Here is a 16,675-nt window from a genome sequence, read left to right as displayed (position 1 = left end):
GGTTTTTCGTTTCTTTTGTTTGTGTTGTTGATTTAGCTATGAACTAACCCATTTTGGGTTAGGGTTTTGATGTAGTTCGATTCTCATGGATTAAGCAATTGATTTTTATTATTTTCATATGCTATTGCAATGATTGTGGGGTTATTCTGTTTTTAATGTTATTAATTGATGAACATGATGAGATTGAGAAATAATTCATGTTAAGCTTCTTGGGTAATCACCATTGTAGTATTAAATGCTAGAGATAGATTTAAGAATCAATGAAATCAATCTAGGATTCTAGGTGCTTAATGAGCTTAGAACTATTAATCTTCAATTTGTTGGGTGTGGAAGTTTAGTAGGGAAGAGTAGGAAAACATAGCCTGAGAAGGTATGTTTACAACTTAGAGAATTCGATTTACAATTAATGCATGTGAATATGGACATAGCATAATCTGTAAGGTTAATCCATAGAGTCTGAATGAAATCAAAACCCTACCTGTTATTTTAAACTTATATTACCTTGTTTTTTATCTTGCTTTCATAATTTAGTTTTGAATATTTAGAAATTTTGTTTTAGTTTTAAGTTTAATTTTTCTCCCTTCAATCCAAACAACTCGATTGCTCTAACTTGAAAACAGTAGACTTAGTGCTTAGCAACCAATCCCCATGGGAACGATACTCACTTATCACTTTATTACTTGTGCGACTATTGCACTTGCTATTTATGCATGTTGTAGTAAACACTCATTAAGTTTTTGGCGCCGTTGCCGGAGATTGAGTTTTGTGTTAACATTAAATTTTGCTTGTGTTAGCTAGATTGGAGTGTTATTTTTACTTAATTTTTGTTTGTTTAATTTTTTTTATTTTTTTCTTTGTTGTTGTGATTTTGCTCTTTCTACTTTTCTGTGTGGTTTATGCGAAGAGCGAGACGTCAGCCAGTGGTTCCTGTTGATCTTGAGATTGAAAGAACCACTCGAAGACTAAACAGAGAAAGAAGAGAAAGAGAAGCTATAGTTGAACTAGAAGTAATAGTTGTAGAGATGGTAGAGAATAGAACACTAAGGGAATTCTCAGTTCCCACAGTTGAAGGCAGTAGGTTGAGTATTACTAGACTAGTGGTACAAGCCAACAACTTCGAGATAAAGCCGGCAATCATCCAGATGATCCAGCAGTCAGTTCAGTTCAAGGGGTATTTGAAGGAAGATCCAAATCTACACATTGCCAATTTTTTGGAGATTTGTTATACGTTCAAATCAAACGGAGTGTCAAATGATGCAATCAGATTGAGACTATTCCCATTTTCATTGAAGGATAAAGCTAAGGGTTAGTTACTGGCACTACCAACAGGAACAATCACTACATGGAATGATTTAGCACAGAAGTTCCTAACCAAATTCTTTCCTCTAGCAAAGTTGGCAAAGTTGGCAAAGTTGAAAAACGACATCACATCATTCATTCAAGAAGAGTCAGAATCATTTTATGAGGCTTGGGAGAGATACAAAGAATTACTAAGAAGGTGTCCACATCATGGGTTGCCAGTTTGGATGCAAGTCCAAACATTTTATAATGGATTAACGGCGAATGTGCAAACTATGATGGATGCAGCCTTGGAAGGAGCATTATAGAATAAGACTCCAGAAGAAGCTCACGAGTTGCTTGAGGTTCTGGCAAGCAACAATTATCAAAGACTAATGAGAGGGTGCAACCGAAGAAATCTATGGGTCTTCATGAACTTATGCATATACAGCCATTTCAGCCCAACTGACAGCACTTCAGAAATAGTTAGTAAGTATGCAGGTAAATTCCATTCAAGCTTCTCAACTAACTTGTAATTTTTGTGCAGGTAATCACATGAGCAGCGAATGTCAAGTAGGGAACACATTTGCCTCAGCATCGTCATCATTAGAGTAGGTTAACTACTTGGCTGGAAATCAAAGGCAACCGAACAATCTGTACTCCAACACATATAATCCTAGTTGGAGGAATCACCCAAACCTGTCTTGGGGCAATCAAAACCAACAGAATCAGCAAAACAATCAATTGAATCAAAGGGCATTGCCAAACAACCAAACAGGGGTGAACAACCAACAAGGAGACCTAAGAGTGAAGAAATTGGAAGACATGTTTGGGAAGTTCATGCAAGAGACCACAAGTTTTATGAATGAGACAAGGACGAATTTCAGAAATCAGGGCGTCCATTCGAAATCTTGAGGTACAGATGGAGCAATTAGCTGAAAAGCTAAATGAGAGACCACAGGGTGCTCTACCAAGCAACACAGTGACGAACCCATGTGAGCAACAAATGCAATAATTTTGAGGAGTGGGACAATTTTGGAAGAATTGGGGCAAGCAAGGAAAGAAGAAGAGTCACCAAAAAGAAGGGAAGAGTCTGATGAGGAAGTTGATGAAGAGATCGTAATTGATGAGAAACCAAGCAGTTCTAAGGAAGAGGAACAAAAGAGGGAAGAAAAGAAAAAGAAAAAGAAGGAGAAATTGCCATTTCTCGAGATACCACCAGAGTTGGCACATCACACTCCAACTGTGCCTTTTCCTCAGAGATTAAAGAAAAAGAATCAGGATAAGCAGTTTTCCAAATTTATTGAAATATTTAAAAAATTGCATATTAACATTCCTTTTGCAGATGCATTGCAACAGATACCGAGCTACGCGACATTTCTTATGGAAATATTATCAAACAAAAGGAAGTTAGAAGATGAGGAAACGGTGATACTCATAGAGGAGTGCAGCGCCATTCTCCAGAAGAAGCTACCCCTAAAGCTCAAAGATCCAGGGAGTTTTATTATTCCTTGCATTATAGGAGACATTACTTTTGATCGTGTTTTATGTGATTTAGGTGCTAGTATTAATTTAATGCCATTTTTTGTTTTCAAGAGATTGGGAATTGGTGAAGTGAAGCCAACGACCATGTTGCAAATAGGTCCATAAAACATCCGAGGGGGATAGTGGAAGATGTGTTGGTGAAAGTGGATAAGATAATCTTTCCGATAGATTTTGTTGTTTTGGACATGGAAGAGGATAAGGAAATTCCTCTTATTTTAGGCCGACCATTTTTGGCCATGGGAAGAGCACTTATAGATGTACAAGAAGGGAAGTTACTATTGAGAGTTCAAGATGAAACAGTAACTTTCAATGTCTTTGAGGCTATTGTAACATCTCATGAAAAACCAGTACAATGCATGCATAATAACAATATAAAATTGGGCCCCAAAAATTTCTTTTCATTATAATTCATATGTCTTGTATACACAAAGGGTACTGTTTACAAAAATGCAGTTTAAAAAGACAAAACAGGGGAAACATTGTAGCTATTTCTCTTCGCTTGCCGACGCCCCTCCGACTGCATCATCACCTAGATCCTGCATCCACAAAGGAAAATAACGGGGTGAGCACAAAATAATGTTCAGTAAGTAAAACCCTCTATCTGTCTGTCACCGTATGTATAACTCTTAATTCTTTCCTTACTTTCTGATTCTATTTCATTTTACTAAACATCATGGCTCATCTTACGGAGGTACGCGCCGGATGGCGTTCACACAGCACCATCTCACTCTCATGACTAGCGGGTGGAATCACACAGTACCAACATTCTTAGTGACTACGAGTGGGGGTCACAAAGCACCTACTCGGTTCTCCTAACTATCGGGTGAGATCACCTAGCACCTACCCGTTTCCCATGATCTTGGGTAACGATCACCAAGCATTAACCGTCTCTAGTCACTGTCGGGTGATGATCACAAAGCATCAACCCGCTTCTACTAAATGTTGGATGATGGTCACAAAGCATCAACACTATCTAACAACTAACCGGGTAGTGGTCACAAAGCATCTACCCATTTCTATTACTCATTGGGTGACGATCACAAGCATCGACCACTCTATAGGCTATATCACAGCATCAATCCGATTCCCTAACGGTGGGTGATGATCACCAAGCATCATCCCAACTATCTACTCTTCTAATTCATTCTAGTAGCATTTTTCAATGCTCTCTACCATTAGAGTAATTGCATCGACCAAGCTCTCTACTCATAGGGTAATTGCATACACAAGTTTCCTACCCTTCTTAGGTCACTTTTCAATGCACCATAGTGCCTATGGATGGTTCTCTCCACTAATGCACTTATGAATGCCAACATGCAATGTTGCAAGAATTAAGGTTCACTACTCACACTCAAACCTCTATAGGCATTTCATCGAACAAACATGTGCACTATAAAACTCTATTATAGCCATGATTCTAAAACTTTTCCTAACCATCCAAAATGGGGAAAAACCCTTCACAAAGCCTAAAAAACTGTGAAACAAAAACACTTCCAAAAAGGGTTCCATAACACCTTCAATTCACTCTAACTACCTTGCCAACCAACAACTCATTTCTCATATTTGCAAGGTATAACCTTCACAAGCATAGAAACTCTATTTAAGCCTTCACACCTGGCATATTACATGCACATAACATACATACCTCATTTCTATCAAAACCCTAATCAAGAGAATTTATAATCTCAAATTGGGTGGGTTTACTTACCTTGTTATGGAGAGACTTCACAAGTTCTTCCTTTCACTTGTTTTGCTTGACTTTCCTCTACTCTTAACCAAAAGATAAAAAACCCTCAAACTTCAATATAGGTTAAAACTCCCAATCACACAACTTAAAGAAATCCTTACCTTAGGAAGCCTTAGGTTGCTTTTCTACCCCAATCACTTCAAAAACCCCTGGAAATCCTTGATCAAAAGAGAAGAGAAGTTGGAGGAGTAAAGATGGAGAGTTGCGTTTTTGGAGAAGAAGAATGAGGGGTTTTCTGATTCTAATTCCTTTTAATGAATATATACACAATCATTCCCATTTTGCCCTTACTCTTCTTTGGAAATTCCATCCATATCCTTTGATTCATTACAAACTCACCCCATATCAACATATTCCATGAAAATCCTTACAATTACTCCCCACTTTTCCTGCTAATTAGGGGTAGAATGGTCAAATGCCCTTAGGGAAGAAAATATCTAAAATTCAACAAACATTCTATAGGCGTCGCCGCGGGAAGAAGTTTCTGTCGCCGCGGCGAAACCGTCCAGAGAGTTTCGGTGGTCTCAAACATCTTCACCGCGGCGAAGATTCTTTTCGCCCGGCGAAGCTTGGTACACTAAACTTCTTCTATTTTCAACCAATTTCGGGCAACATTCAACACACATTCAATCAAACGATAATACCAAAACCAACTCAAATAAGAGTGAAAGAAGAAACAGCAACTACGTACCTCAAGTGGGGCATTACAATTCTTCCCCCTTAAAAGAATTTGGTCCCCGAAACATGCAAATAACTCTGGGAACGATTCCGCATGTCCGTTCTACTTCCCAAGTGGCCTCTTCCACTTTGTGATTCTCCAAAGGACCTCCTAGCGGAACATCTGTTCCGAAGTTCTTTAACCCTTCGATCTAAAATCTGAACTGGACGTTCTTCATATACTAGATCTCTGCTACTTCAACGTCTCTACGCTCAGGAGTGGAGGGGATCACTCACTACTTCGTAGCATCGAGACATGGAAGACATCATGCACCCTGTCCATGCTAGGTGGTAGAGCCAATCTGTAGGCCACCTTCCTACTCGTTGCAGATCTCAAAAGGGCCTACATACCTCGGTGCTAACTTCCTTTGCTTCCGAAGCGCATTACTTGCTTGTAGGGGGAAACTTTCAGAAACACTTTGTCGCCCACTTGGAATTCCACCTCTTTCCTCTTAAGTCGGCATAACTCTTCTGTCGATCTTGGGCTTGTTTCATTCTATTTTGGATTAATCTTCACATCTTCTACTAGTTTGAGTCATCTCTGGCCAAGACGGTATCAACTCATCTCTTTCACACTACTTCATCCCAATGAAGCGGAGACTACACGTCTACCATACAAAGCCTCGTAAGGCGCCATTCTAATTGTAGATTGATAACTGTTGTTGTAGGCAAATTCCACTAATGGGTAACATCTCAAGCCAGGATACTCTATAATCCATGCAACGGCCCTCAACATGTCCGAGGCACCTGATTCGTTCTCTCGGTTTGGCCATCTGTCTGAGGATATAGGCAGTACTGAATGCTAAACGGTACCAAACTCCTCTGTAAATGTCCAGAAGGCTGAAACAAATCTAGAATCTCTATCTGATACTATAGTCTTGGGCACACCATGCAATCTAAATATCTCCTTGAGGTAAATCTGAGCCAACTGATCTGTAGTGGCACTTTCCTTTATTGGAAGAAAATGGGCTGACTTGGTTAACCTATCCACAATCACCCTATAGCATTATATCCTTTCTGTACTCTGGGAAGACCCGTGAAAAATATTGAAACGCTCTCCATTTCCACTCTGGAATACTCAATGGCTGAAGCAACCCTGACGGCGGTTGATGTTCTGCTTTACCTGTGGCAGTAGACATTTAGCCACAAACTCTGCAATGTCTTTCTTCATACCTGACCACCAATAGCCTTTCTTAACATCCTGATACATCTTGGTTGCTCCCGGATGAGCGGTGTACGGTGTGTCATGAGCCTCTATAAGAATTTTCTGTTTCAACTCCTCATTTGGAGGGATGCACAACCGATTTCTGAAATAGAGGACACCATCATTCACAAAGAACTCTGCTGTCTTGCCCTCACGCACTTGCTGAACTTCTTTCCATTGATTAGATGTTGGAGAGGTTGGCAGGGCATGCCTGTTACTGTTTCCTGGATGGGTATTCAGGATATAATCAGATTGCCATCTCTCATGAGGATCAAGAGAAGACGATCTTCACTTGTCCATATGGCACCTTTGCTTACCGAAGTATGCCCTTTAGGTTATGCAATGCACCAGCCACATTTCAGAGATGCATGATGTCGATCTTTGGAGATATGGCGGAACGGTTTATAGAAGTCTTCATGGATGACTTCTCAGTTTTTGGTTCATCTTTTGACAACTGCTTATCCAATCTTTCTCTTGTTTTGCAGTGATGTAAGGAGATGAACCTGGTGCTCAATTGGGAGAAGTGCCACTTCATGGTCTAGAAGGGGATAGTGCTTAGTCATAGAATTTCAAAAGACAGAATAAAAGTAGATCGAGCAAAGACAGAAGTGATTGAGAAACTGCCACCACCATCAAATGTTAAAGTAGTTCGAAGTTTCTTGGGGCATGCGGGGTTTTATAGAAGATTCATCAAGGACTTTTCTAAGATTTCTAAACCCCTTTGCAATTTGTTGATTAAAGATGTTGCTTTTAATTTTAACGATGAATGCATGCATGCCTTTCTAACTCTAAAAAAATTATTAGTATCTACACCTATTATTGCAGTTCTCGATTGGGGACTACCATTTGAATTGATGTGCGACACTAGTGATTTTTCTCTAGGAGTAGTGTTAGGATAGAGGAAAAACAAAGTGTTGCATCTAATTCAGTATGCTAGCAAAACACTCACTGATGTACAACTGAATTACACCACCACTGAAAAAGAATTGTTGGCTGTGGTTTTTGCTTTTGACAAATTTTGTTCATATTTGTTAGGTGCAAAGGTGATAGTCTATACGGACCATTCAGCACTCAATCACTTATTGGCAAAGCAAGAAGTGAAACCTCGACTGATAAGATGGATCCTATTGCTTCATGAGTTTGAGTTGGAAATTCGAGATAAGAAAGGGTCAGAAAATGTGATGGCAGATCTCAAGGATTGAGAGACCAATCCAGGGAAATGAAGAGGAAATTCATATTAGAGAAACATTTCCGGATGAGAAATTGATGAGAGTGGATGAAGCACCATGGTATTCAGATTTTGCGAATTATTTGTCATCAAAGGTGCTCCCAATTGGAATGACTTTCCAACAAAAGAGGAAATTCTTCTCAGATTTGAAGTATTACTTTTGGGAAGACCCATTTTTGTACAGACATTGTACTGATCAAATGATACGTAGATCTGTCCCGAGGGAGGAAATGGAAAGCATTATACGGCAATGTCACGAGAGGGAAGTGGGTGGCCATTTTGGAGGAACTAGGACAACAGCCAAGGTTCTTCAATCTGGGTTTTATTGGCCAACCCTTTTTAAGGATTCTTTCCAGATGATTCAAGAGTGCGACCAATGTCAACGGAGGTGTAATATTTCAAAAAGGGATGAGATGTCGTTGAACAACATCCTTGTGGTTGAGCTATTTGATGTGTGGGGGATTGACTTCATGGGTCCCTTCCCAAATTCTTTTGGGAACACATATATTTTGGTGGTGGTGGATTATGTATCGAAGTGGGTGGAAGCGACTGCATTGCCATCTAATGATGCTAGGGTAGTAGTTAATTTTGTGAGAAAGAATATTTTCTCAAGGTTTGGGATATCGCGGGCAATCATTAGTGATGGAGGATCCCATTTTTGCAATAGGCAATTGAATGCACTTTTGGGAAAGTATGGAGTGAAACATAGAGTTGCAACACCTTACATCCATAGATGAGCGGGCCAGTGGAACTGTCTAACAAAGAACTTAAGGGAATTTTAGAAAAGACAGTTAATGCATCTAGAAAGGATTGGTCACGGAAATTGGATGATGCATTATGGGCATACCGAACTGCATTTAAGACTTTAATTAGTATGTCTCCATTTAGGATGATCTATGGGAAAGCATGTCACTTGCTAGTAGAACTCGAGCATAAGGCATACTAGGCAGTCAAGCAGCTAAACATGGACTTAAGAGCTGCTGGCGAGGAAAGGATGCTGACTTTGAATGAACTCGAAACATATGAGAATGCTCAAATTTACAAAGAGAAGACAAAAAGGTGGCATGACAAGCATATCAGGAAGAAGAACTTTGAAATGGGTCAGAGAGTGTTGTTGTTCAATTCTAGACTTAGGCTTTTCCCTGGAAAACTTAAGTCTAGATGGTCCGGACCATTCACAATTACAAGAATTCACCCATCTGGAGCAGTGGAAGTTTCACATGAAGAAAAGGGTACTTTTACAGTCAATGGATAGAGATTGAAGCCATACATTGATGGGGTGATGAGTGGCAAGTACATCCTGATCCGGCTTGACATTACAACTTGAAAAATCGAGCAAGTCGAGCTTTCCACTATAAAGAAGCGCTCATTAGGAGGCAACCCAAGTGTTTTCATTTATTTATCCTTATTGATTTTTTTTGCTGTTGTTTAGTTTTTGTTTGATTTTGTTTATGAAGTTTAATTGGTGTGTTTTTGGATGTTTTAGGTGAAATTGTGAATCAAGGTAGAAAACTGAATGTTCCAGTTTTCGCCGTGGTGAAGAAATTTTTGAACATCTTGGAAGGCGAAAGGTTCCAGACCTTGTTGCGGCGAAAATTATTCTTCGCCGCGGCGCCATTCTCTCGGTAATTTTTAGTCGCGGTGAGAGAAATGTAGGCGAAATTGACTAAAGGAACTTCGCTGAGGCGAAGATTGTTCATCGCCGCGGCACTGTACTCTCGGTAAATTTTTGCCGCGGCAAAACCTGGGTTGAAAATAGGGTTGAACGAAGAACTTTGACACGGTGAAAACCGCTATGTATAAATTCAACGCGACGCTTCTTTTTTTCGCAAACCTCTCAAACGCAGTTACCAGAAAAATTTTCCAACATTCAATCAAGAGCTATCCCAGTGACTTCCAAGCAAATTTTCTCACTCCTTAACCCTCCTAAACACCAAACCAACTCATTTCAACAACAATTTTTGCAAAAAATTCACGAAATTTTTGAGTTCAAGAAATTCGGGGTTTTGCAATCTAGGCTGATTTTGGCTCAATTGGTGGCGAATACTCCTTAGTTTGGGTAAGATTTCACGTTCTCTATGTTAGAGTAGATGCTCTAGAGCCAATCAATTATTGTAGAATTGACTCTTTGTAATAATGTTCATTAATCAATAATAAAAGGCATTTTATTCTATATCGCGTAAATCATTATTATTGCAGTATGTATTGATATATGTCCTTAGAATGATAGAACGGTGACGAGGGTATCAAGTGTTTCAAATCTTGATAGTGAGAACCCTATAAGCACATATGGTGGCCATTCTAGAAACGTCCGTAGCCCAGTATTATTCTGAAGTAAGGGCACAGATAATACGGTAAGGCTATCATAGTGTTAAATATAATTTCACTTTTTAAATTTAATTAACAAAATAAATAAAGGCTACGACCTTAGCAAATTTAATTGCACTATGAAATTACCAAAATACTCTTTTGCCTAAAAAGACGAAAATGCCCTTCTTATAAACTGGTTCTTAAATTATCTTCTATGTGTGTGACCCATATGCGCCTTATCATACCGGCAGTGTGTAGTATCGCGATTAACACCAATTAATCGTCTCACTACACACAGACCAAGATTGGCCCCTAGCAAGGCATCATGGCCACCGGATAGATTCGGATTCAGCAAAGCAGCCACCTGTCAATGATATGGTTACCATACAATCCGATCCTTTCATCAGCTATTATCTCGATGAGATCGTGGCATAGAAAGAGTGTCAACCTCGGTTACTCTCGATATTATGTATTCAGTTATTAGACCAATGACTTGTATTATAAACTGGATAGAGCAAAAAATCAATCCCACCGTGGGCACAATTTTATTGTCATTGCCATTTATTGAATTGCACCGTGAGATAACTTCTCCCGTACTCGGGAGTGATGAATCCTCTGTCTATCCACCATAGTCTTGATATACTCCTTAATGCAACCAATCACTACCGTATTGACAGCTCTAAATAGAACTGTGTTAGGCTAGTGTCAAACTACACCAATCTGTGCACAAGGCACTCCAATGATGTCAAGTCTAAGGATCACATGCACCACCATTCGTTAGAGGATTTGTTCCATAGACACTTGGGTTACCATCCATATGGAATCCTCTGGTGGGTCAGTCCAGTGAACTTGCCTACAGCAAGCACCCATGTGTTACACCAGGTTGTCACCAAACAACCCTGACAAGTGAGATCAGTCACTGCCTTTCGACATTGTCGTTCAACACTATGATAGCCTTACCGTATTATCTGTGCCCTTACTTTAGAATAATACTGGGGCTACAGAAGTTTCTAGAATGGCAACCATATGTGCTCATAGGGTTCTCACTATCAAGATTTGAAACACTTGATACCCTCGTCATGGTTCTACCATTCTAAGGACATATATCAATACATACAATGATGATTTACGCGATATAGTATAAAATGCCTTTTATTGATCAATGAACATTATTACAAAGTGTCAATTCTATAATAATTGATTGGCTCTAGGGCATCTACTCTAACAATCTCCTACTTACACTATATGTTAGGAAGCGATCCAGTTACGCAGCAGAAAACAAAAGATTTACAACAATGGATCCTTCCTTAGAACCCAAAATCAGAGCACAGAAATTACAGTTTATACATTAGAAGAATCTACAGAAAATTAGTTTGAAGTTGAGGAACCATACCCACGTTGGAGGTCCTCCAATTTTATCTCTGAACGTGTTTTGCTGCCGACCCAAGTGTAGGATAGAACCGATGAAGTCCACAAGAAGACAATCGCAAGGAACTAAAGAGGGATTTGCTAGATCCTCTTTAGCCTTAAGAACAAAGAAGAAAAATCAAAAGACTTTGATTTCAAAGCAAATAAGCAATGTGGCGTGGGAGAGAGTGTTTTTGGGGTTGTGTGTTTTTTTTCTCAATCAAAGAATGAATCAATTAAAAATCACACACACCTTTTTCTTTTATAGTCATATTTTAGTTGCCTTATTCCCTTATGAAATAGGCTTGGGCTCCAACCCAAACAATAAAGCATACGACCTCAGCAAATTTAATTGCACTGTGAAATTACCAAAATACCCTTTCACCTAAAAAAGACGAAAACACCCTTCTTTCTTCTTGAGTCTTAAATTATCTTCTATGTGTGTGGCCCATAGGCTCATCTTCATACTGATAGTGTATAGTATCGTGATTAACACCAATTAATCATCTCACTAATACACAGACCAAGATTGGCCCATAGCAAGGTATCATGGACACCCGATAGATTCAGATTTAGCAAAGTAGCTACCTGTCAATGATATGGTTACCATACAATTCGATCCTTTCATCATTCGTTATCTCAACGAGACGAAGGCATAGAAATAGTGTCAACCTTCGGTTACTCTCGATATTATGTATTCAGTTTTTGGACCAATGACCTGTATTATAATCAGGATAGAGCAACAACACAATCCCACTATGGCCACAGTTTTAGCTTATTGCCATATATTGAATTGCGCCATGAGATAACTTTCTCCCATACCCGGGAGTGATGAATCCTCTGTCTATCCACCATAGTCTTGATACACTCCTCGATACAGCCAATCACCACCATATTGACAGCTCTAAATAGAACTGCATTAAGCTAGTGTCAAGCTACACCAATTGGTGCACAAGGCGCTCTGGTGATCTCAAGTCTAAGGATCACATGCACCATCATTCGCTAGAGGATTTGTTCCATAGACACTGGGGCTACCATCCATATGGAATCCTCTGGTGGGTCTGTCCAGTGAACTTGCTGTGGTATATCCGCCTACAGGAAGCACCTATGTGTTGCACCAGGTTGTCACCAAACAACCTTGACAAGTGACATGAGTCACTGTCTTTCGACAGGGTCGTTCAACACTATGATAGCCTTACCGTATTATCTGTGCCCTTACTTTAGAATAATACTGGGGCTACAGACGTTTCTACAATGGCCACCATATATGCTCATAGGGTTCTCACTATCAAGATTTGAAATACTTGATACCCTCGTCATGGTTCTACCATTTTAAGGACATATATCAATACATATTGCAATAATAATGATTTACGCGATATAGAATAAAATGCCTTTTATTATTGATTAATGAACATTATTACAAGGAGTCAATTCTACGATAATTGATTGGCTCTAGGGCATCTACTCTAATACTATAGCCAATCATTCATGTATTTGATACCAAATGAACTCAAGTGCCTTTCATGCTTCTACTGCAACAGAGACTTTGTCAGTGGATCTGCAAGATTGTCGTCAATATGCACTTTACTGATCTGCATATCTTTCCTCTCAATTATCTCTCTGATGAGATGGAATCATCTGAGGATGTGTCTGGACTTCTGATGAGACCGTGGTTCCCTTGCTTGAGATATTACTCCATTGTTGTCACAATAGATGTCTATTGGATCAACAATCATGGAAACCACATCAAGTTCGATGACGAACTTCTTAATCCAGACTGCCTTCTTGGCTGCATTTGATAATGCAATATACTCAGCCTCCATTATAGAGTCCGCTATGGTGCTTTGCTTAGAGCTCTTCCAGCGCACTGCACCCCAATTGAGACAAAATACAAACCCTGATTGCGATCGATAATCATCTTTGTCCGTTTGGAAACTAGCATCACTGTATCCTCTTACAGTGAGCTCATCTTCCCCTCCATAAACCAAGAACATATCCTTAGTCCTCTTCAAGTACTTAAGAATATTCTTGACAGCCATCCAGTGACGCTCACCTGGATCCGATTGATATCTACTACAAGTGCTCAAAGCACATGAGACATCAATCCGAGTACATAGCATGGCATACATGATGGATCCAATTGCTGATGCATATGGGATCCTCTTCATCCTATCTCTCTCATCTTGTGTTCTAGGACACAATTCCTTAGAGAGATAAACACCATGTGAAATTGAAAGAAATCCCTTATCGGATTCTTCCATACTGAATCTTTTTAGTACTTTGACAATATATGCACTCTGACTTAGGCCAAGCAACCTACGCCATCTATCACGATAGATCTTTATTCCAAGGATGTAAGCTGCTTCCCCTAGGTCCTTCATGGAGAAGCACTTGGATAACCAAGTCTTTACCGACTACAAGTTTGGTATATCATTCCCGATCAGAAGTATGTCGTCAACATACAACACTAGGAATGCCACTGCGCTCCCACTCACTTTCTTGTAAACACAAGGCTCATCTTCGTTCTTGATAAAACTAAATTCTTTTACGGCTTCATCAAAACGAATATTCTAGCTTTGATCACTGTGTTTAGCTTTCTTGGTTTCAATTGAGAATATCTTTATTGTTTAAATCAAGAACAGATAACCCATTATATAACTTTGCAATTCCAAATAGAATACCATTCAAACTAAAGGACAACAATCCATTAGATATCTCAAAATGATACCCCATATTATCCAAAGCGGATACTGAAATAATATTTCTATAAATAGAAGGTATGTAATAACAGTTATGTAGTTCCAACAACAAGCCCGTAGGCAAAGATAAATAGTAAGTCCCTACAGCCAATGCAGCCATATGTGCTCCATTTCCAACTTGTAGGTCCACCTCTCCCTTGGCAAGCACTCTACTCTGCCTTAGTCCCTGAAGTCGTAGCCTATGACTTCTTCTTGCTTGCTAGGAAAGTCTTGCAGTGTTTCCTCTAGTGGCCAGGCTTGCCACAATAGAAGCAGAATACTTTGCCCTTCCCTATGCCACTCTCAAGCCCAAGAGCAACTTGTCCTTTGGGCTTGGGCTTAGGCTTGGGTTTGGCCTTGGCCTTACCCTTGCCGTTACCCTTTTCTTTATTTGCAGTAACTAGTAAAACAGCCTTGGACTTCTTCAAGTCTTGCTCTGCAATCCTCAGCATGTTCAAAAGTTTCGACAAGGTTTTCACCATCGTGTTCATATTGAAATTCACTATGAACGGTGCATTAGAGTCAAACAAGGATTGCAGAATCAAATCCATTTGTAATTCTGCATCCAACTCAAATCCCAAAGTCTTAAGCCTCCCTATCTGCTCGATCATCTTGAGCACATGAGGACCAACTTGGGCTCCCTCAGTCAAACGACTCCCAAATAGTGCTTTCAACACCATGTTCTTCTCATGTCGAGCATTTCCTTAAAAAAGCTCCTTGAGGTGTAGAATAATGGCAGCAGCGTCCATATTCTCATGTTGCTTTTGTAGCACTAGTGTCATCGATGCTAACATCAAGCATTGAACACCATCAGCGTCATCAAGGAACTTTTGATAAGTATCCTTTACTTCTTGAGTGGCATCAAGATCAGGCTCAGCCATGTATGGCTTTTCAAGGATATACAATTTCTTTTCCGACTTGAGCATAATCCGCAGATTACTATACCAATCTGAGAAATTGGATCCATCCAACTTGTTTTCTTTCTCGATTATCGATCGCCGGTTCATAATGCTCATTTTGGTGAATCTACAATTGCAAAAAAGATAAAGTCATTATAAAGTTCATTATTATTTAATATGGTCTTTTATTAAACGATGCTCCCACTATTTTACTCAAGTCAATAGCCCTCACTATTAACTCGGGAAAATCGTTGACTTTCCTAGTGGACTGAGATCCCATCCGGCCCATTTCAAACCTTCGCTTTGGTGAACAAGCCAAAATGAGTTGATTAGGTACGCCAACAAACATAATCCACACCAGTTGATAGCTCCTACTATCAACCTCAAATGTGCAGAAGCCAACAAGCCAATCACACAATCCAATGGCTCCAACCATTGTCCTCAAGTGTGATTCTCAATATCAGTAGAGTGGACACTACATTCCACCACGTACACATAATATGTGTACTTCTCTACTATGCCTATGACGCGTTTATCAACCTTCGCTTTGGCGAACAAGCAAAACCATCATTTTAAGTCGACCCACCACCATTAAGGAAAACTGCAATGCATTTTAACCTCCCACTGGTAGAAGTGTACCCTTCGCTTTGGCGAATAAGATTTTGACGAACAGTGGTTTGATTAAAACCATGGTGATGGAAGGCTTACGTGACTTAATATCCTTTAATTAAGGGTTTGTTATTTAATGTCTCACCAGATTATTATCTTTATTAGAATGACATTGTTTGGCATGTTATTGAACATTCAACCTTAGCATGCATTCTAAACAAAATATTAAAACGTGCCGGTACATGGCCCAACTAAAAATCGATTTCCTCGAGCCTAGAGGAATCGGTAGGTCACCTAGGAGTCCTATAATAAAATCTTGAGTCTTCAAGTATGGTCGTCTTTTTCTTGATCTATCTTCAAGTACATTACAAAAATATCATTCTAAATTTACAGTGAGAATAATTATACAAAATTCTTTACATCAATAAATTTAGAAACCTCGATTTACATTCGAGGGGAATGAGATGAGAAGAGAATGTACATCGAGAATAGGAGAAAGGTAGGACACGCAGGCCCTATTTTATAAATTACAACCATACATACCCGAAAATTAAAACATTCACCATAGGTCTAAGGCTCATGTACCTGGCACCATGCAATATACAAACAAGTACATGGCATGCATTTCAAAAACAATCAATTTTTGAATTGGGTGGGTTAATTATTAATTACCCCCTGACAATTTACAGATCAACGTTTGGTCCAAAAGTTTTGAAACTTTTCAATCTGACCTCTGCACACTCAGAAGTTCGCTCACTGTAGCAATGGGTTAGATCGCTGTAGCGTGCACTGATTAACGTCGCGTTCATGCTCCACGTGCGTTCGCTGCGGCGATGGGTTATTTCACTGCGGCAAGCGCTGATTTTGCAATCAGCATGTATGCCAAGAACGCATGCCGCGATGATGGTTTATATCGCCGCGGCGAGTGTAGACTGATCTATAGCAACAGAACCGTTCAACCAGTAACCAAAATACGCCAAATGGATTTTG

The 16,675-nt window shown here is 39.6% G+C and overlaps 1 non-coding gene across 1 annotated transcript; it reads right to left on the bottom strand.

Moving 5' to 3' along the window:
- Positions 1–1,409: 1,409 nt before the first annotated feature.
- On the bottom strand, positions 1,410–1,516 carry LOC116136731. The gene has a single exon (XR_004129062.1). It is a non-coding gene; the product is annotated as a small nucleolar RNA R71 (small nucleolar RNA).
- Between the last annotated feature and the right edge of the window lie 15,159 nt (positions 1,517–16,675).

Source organism: Pistacia vera, unplaced genomic scaffold (assembly GCF_008641045.1).
Source record: "Pistacia vera cultivar Batoury unplaced genomic scaffold, PisVer_v2 Contig318, whole genome shotgun sequence".
Classification (NCBI taxonomy): domain Eukaryota; kingdom Viridiplantae; phylum Streptophyta; class Magnoliopsida; order Sapindales; family Anacardiaceae; genus Pistacia; species Pistacia vera.
Note: the sequence above shows the minus strand (reverse complement) of the source record. Positions and strands in the feature narration are given on the sequence as shown.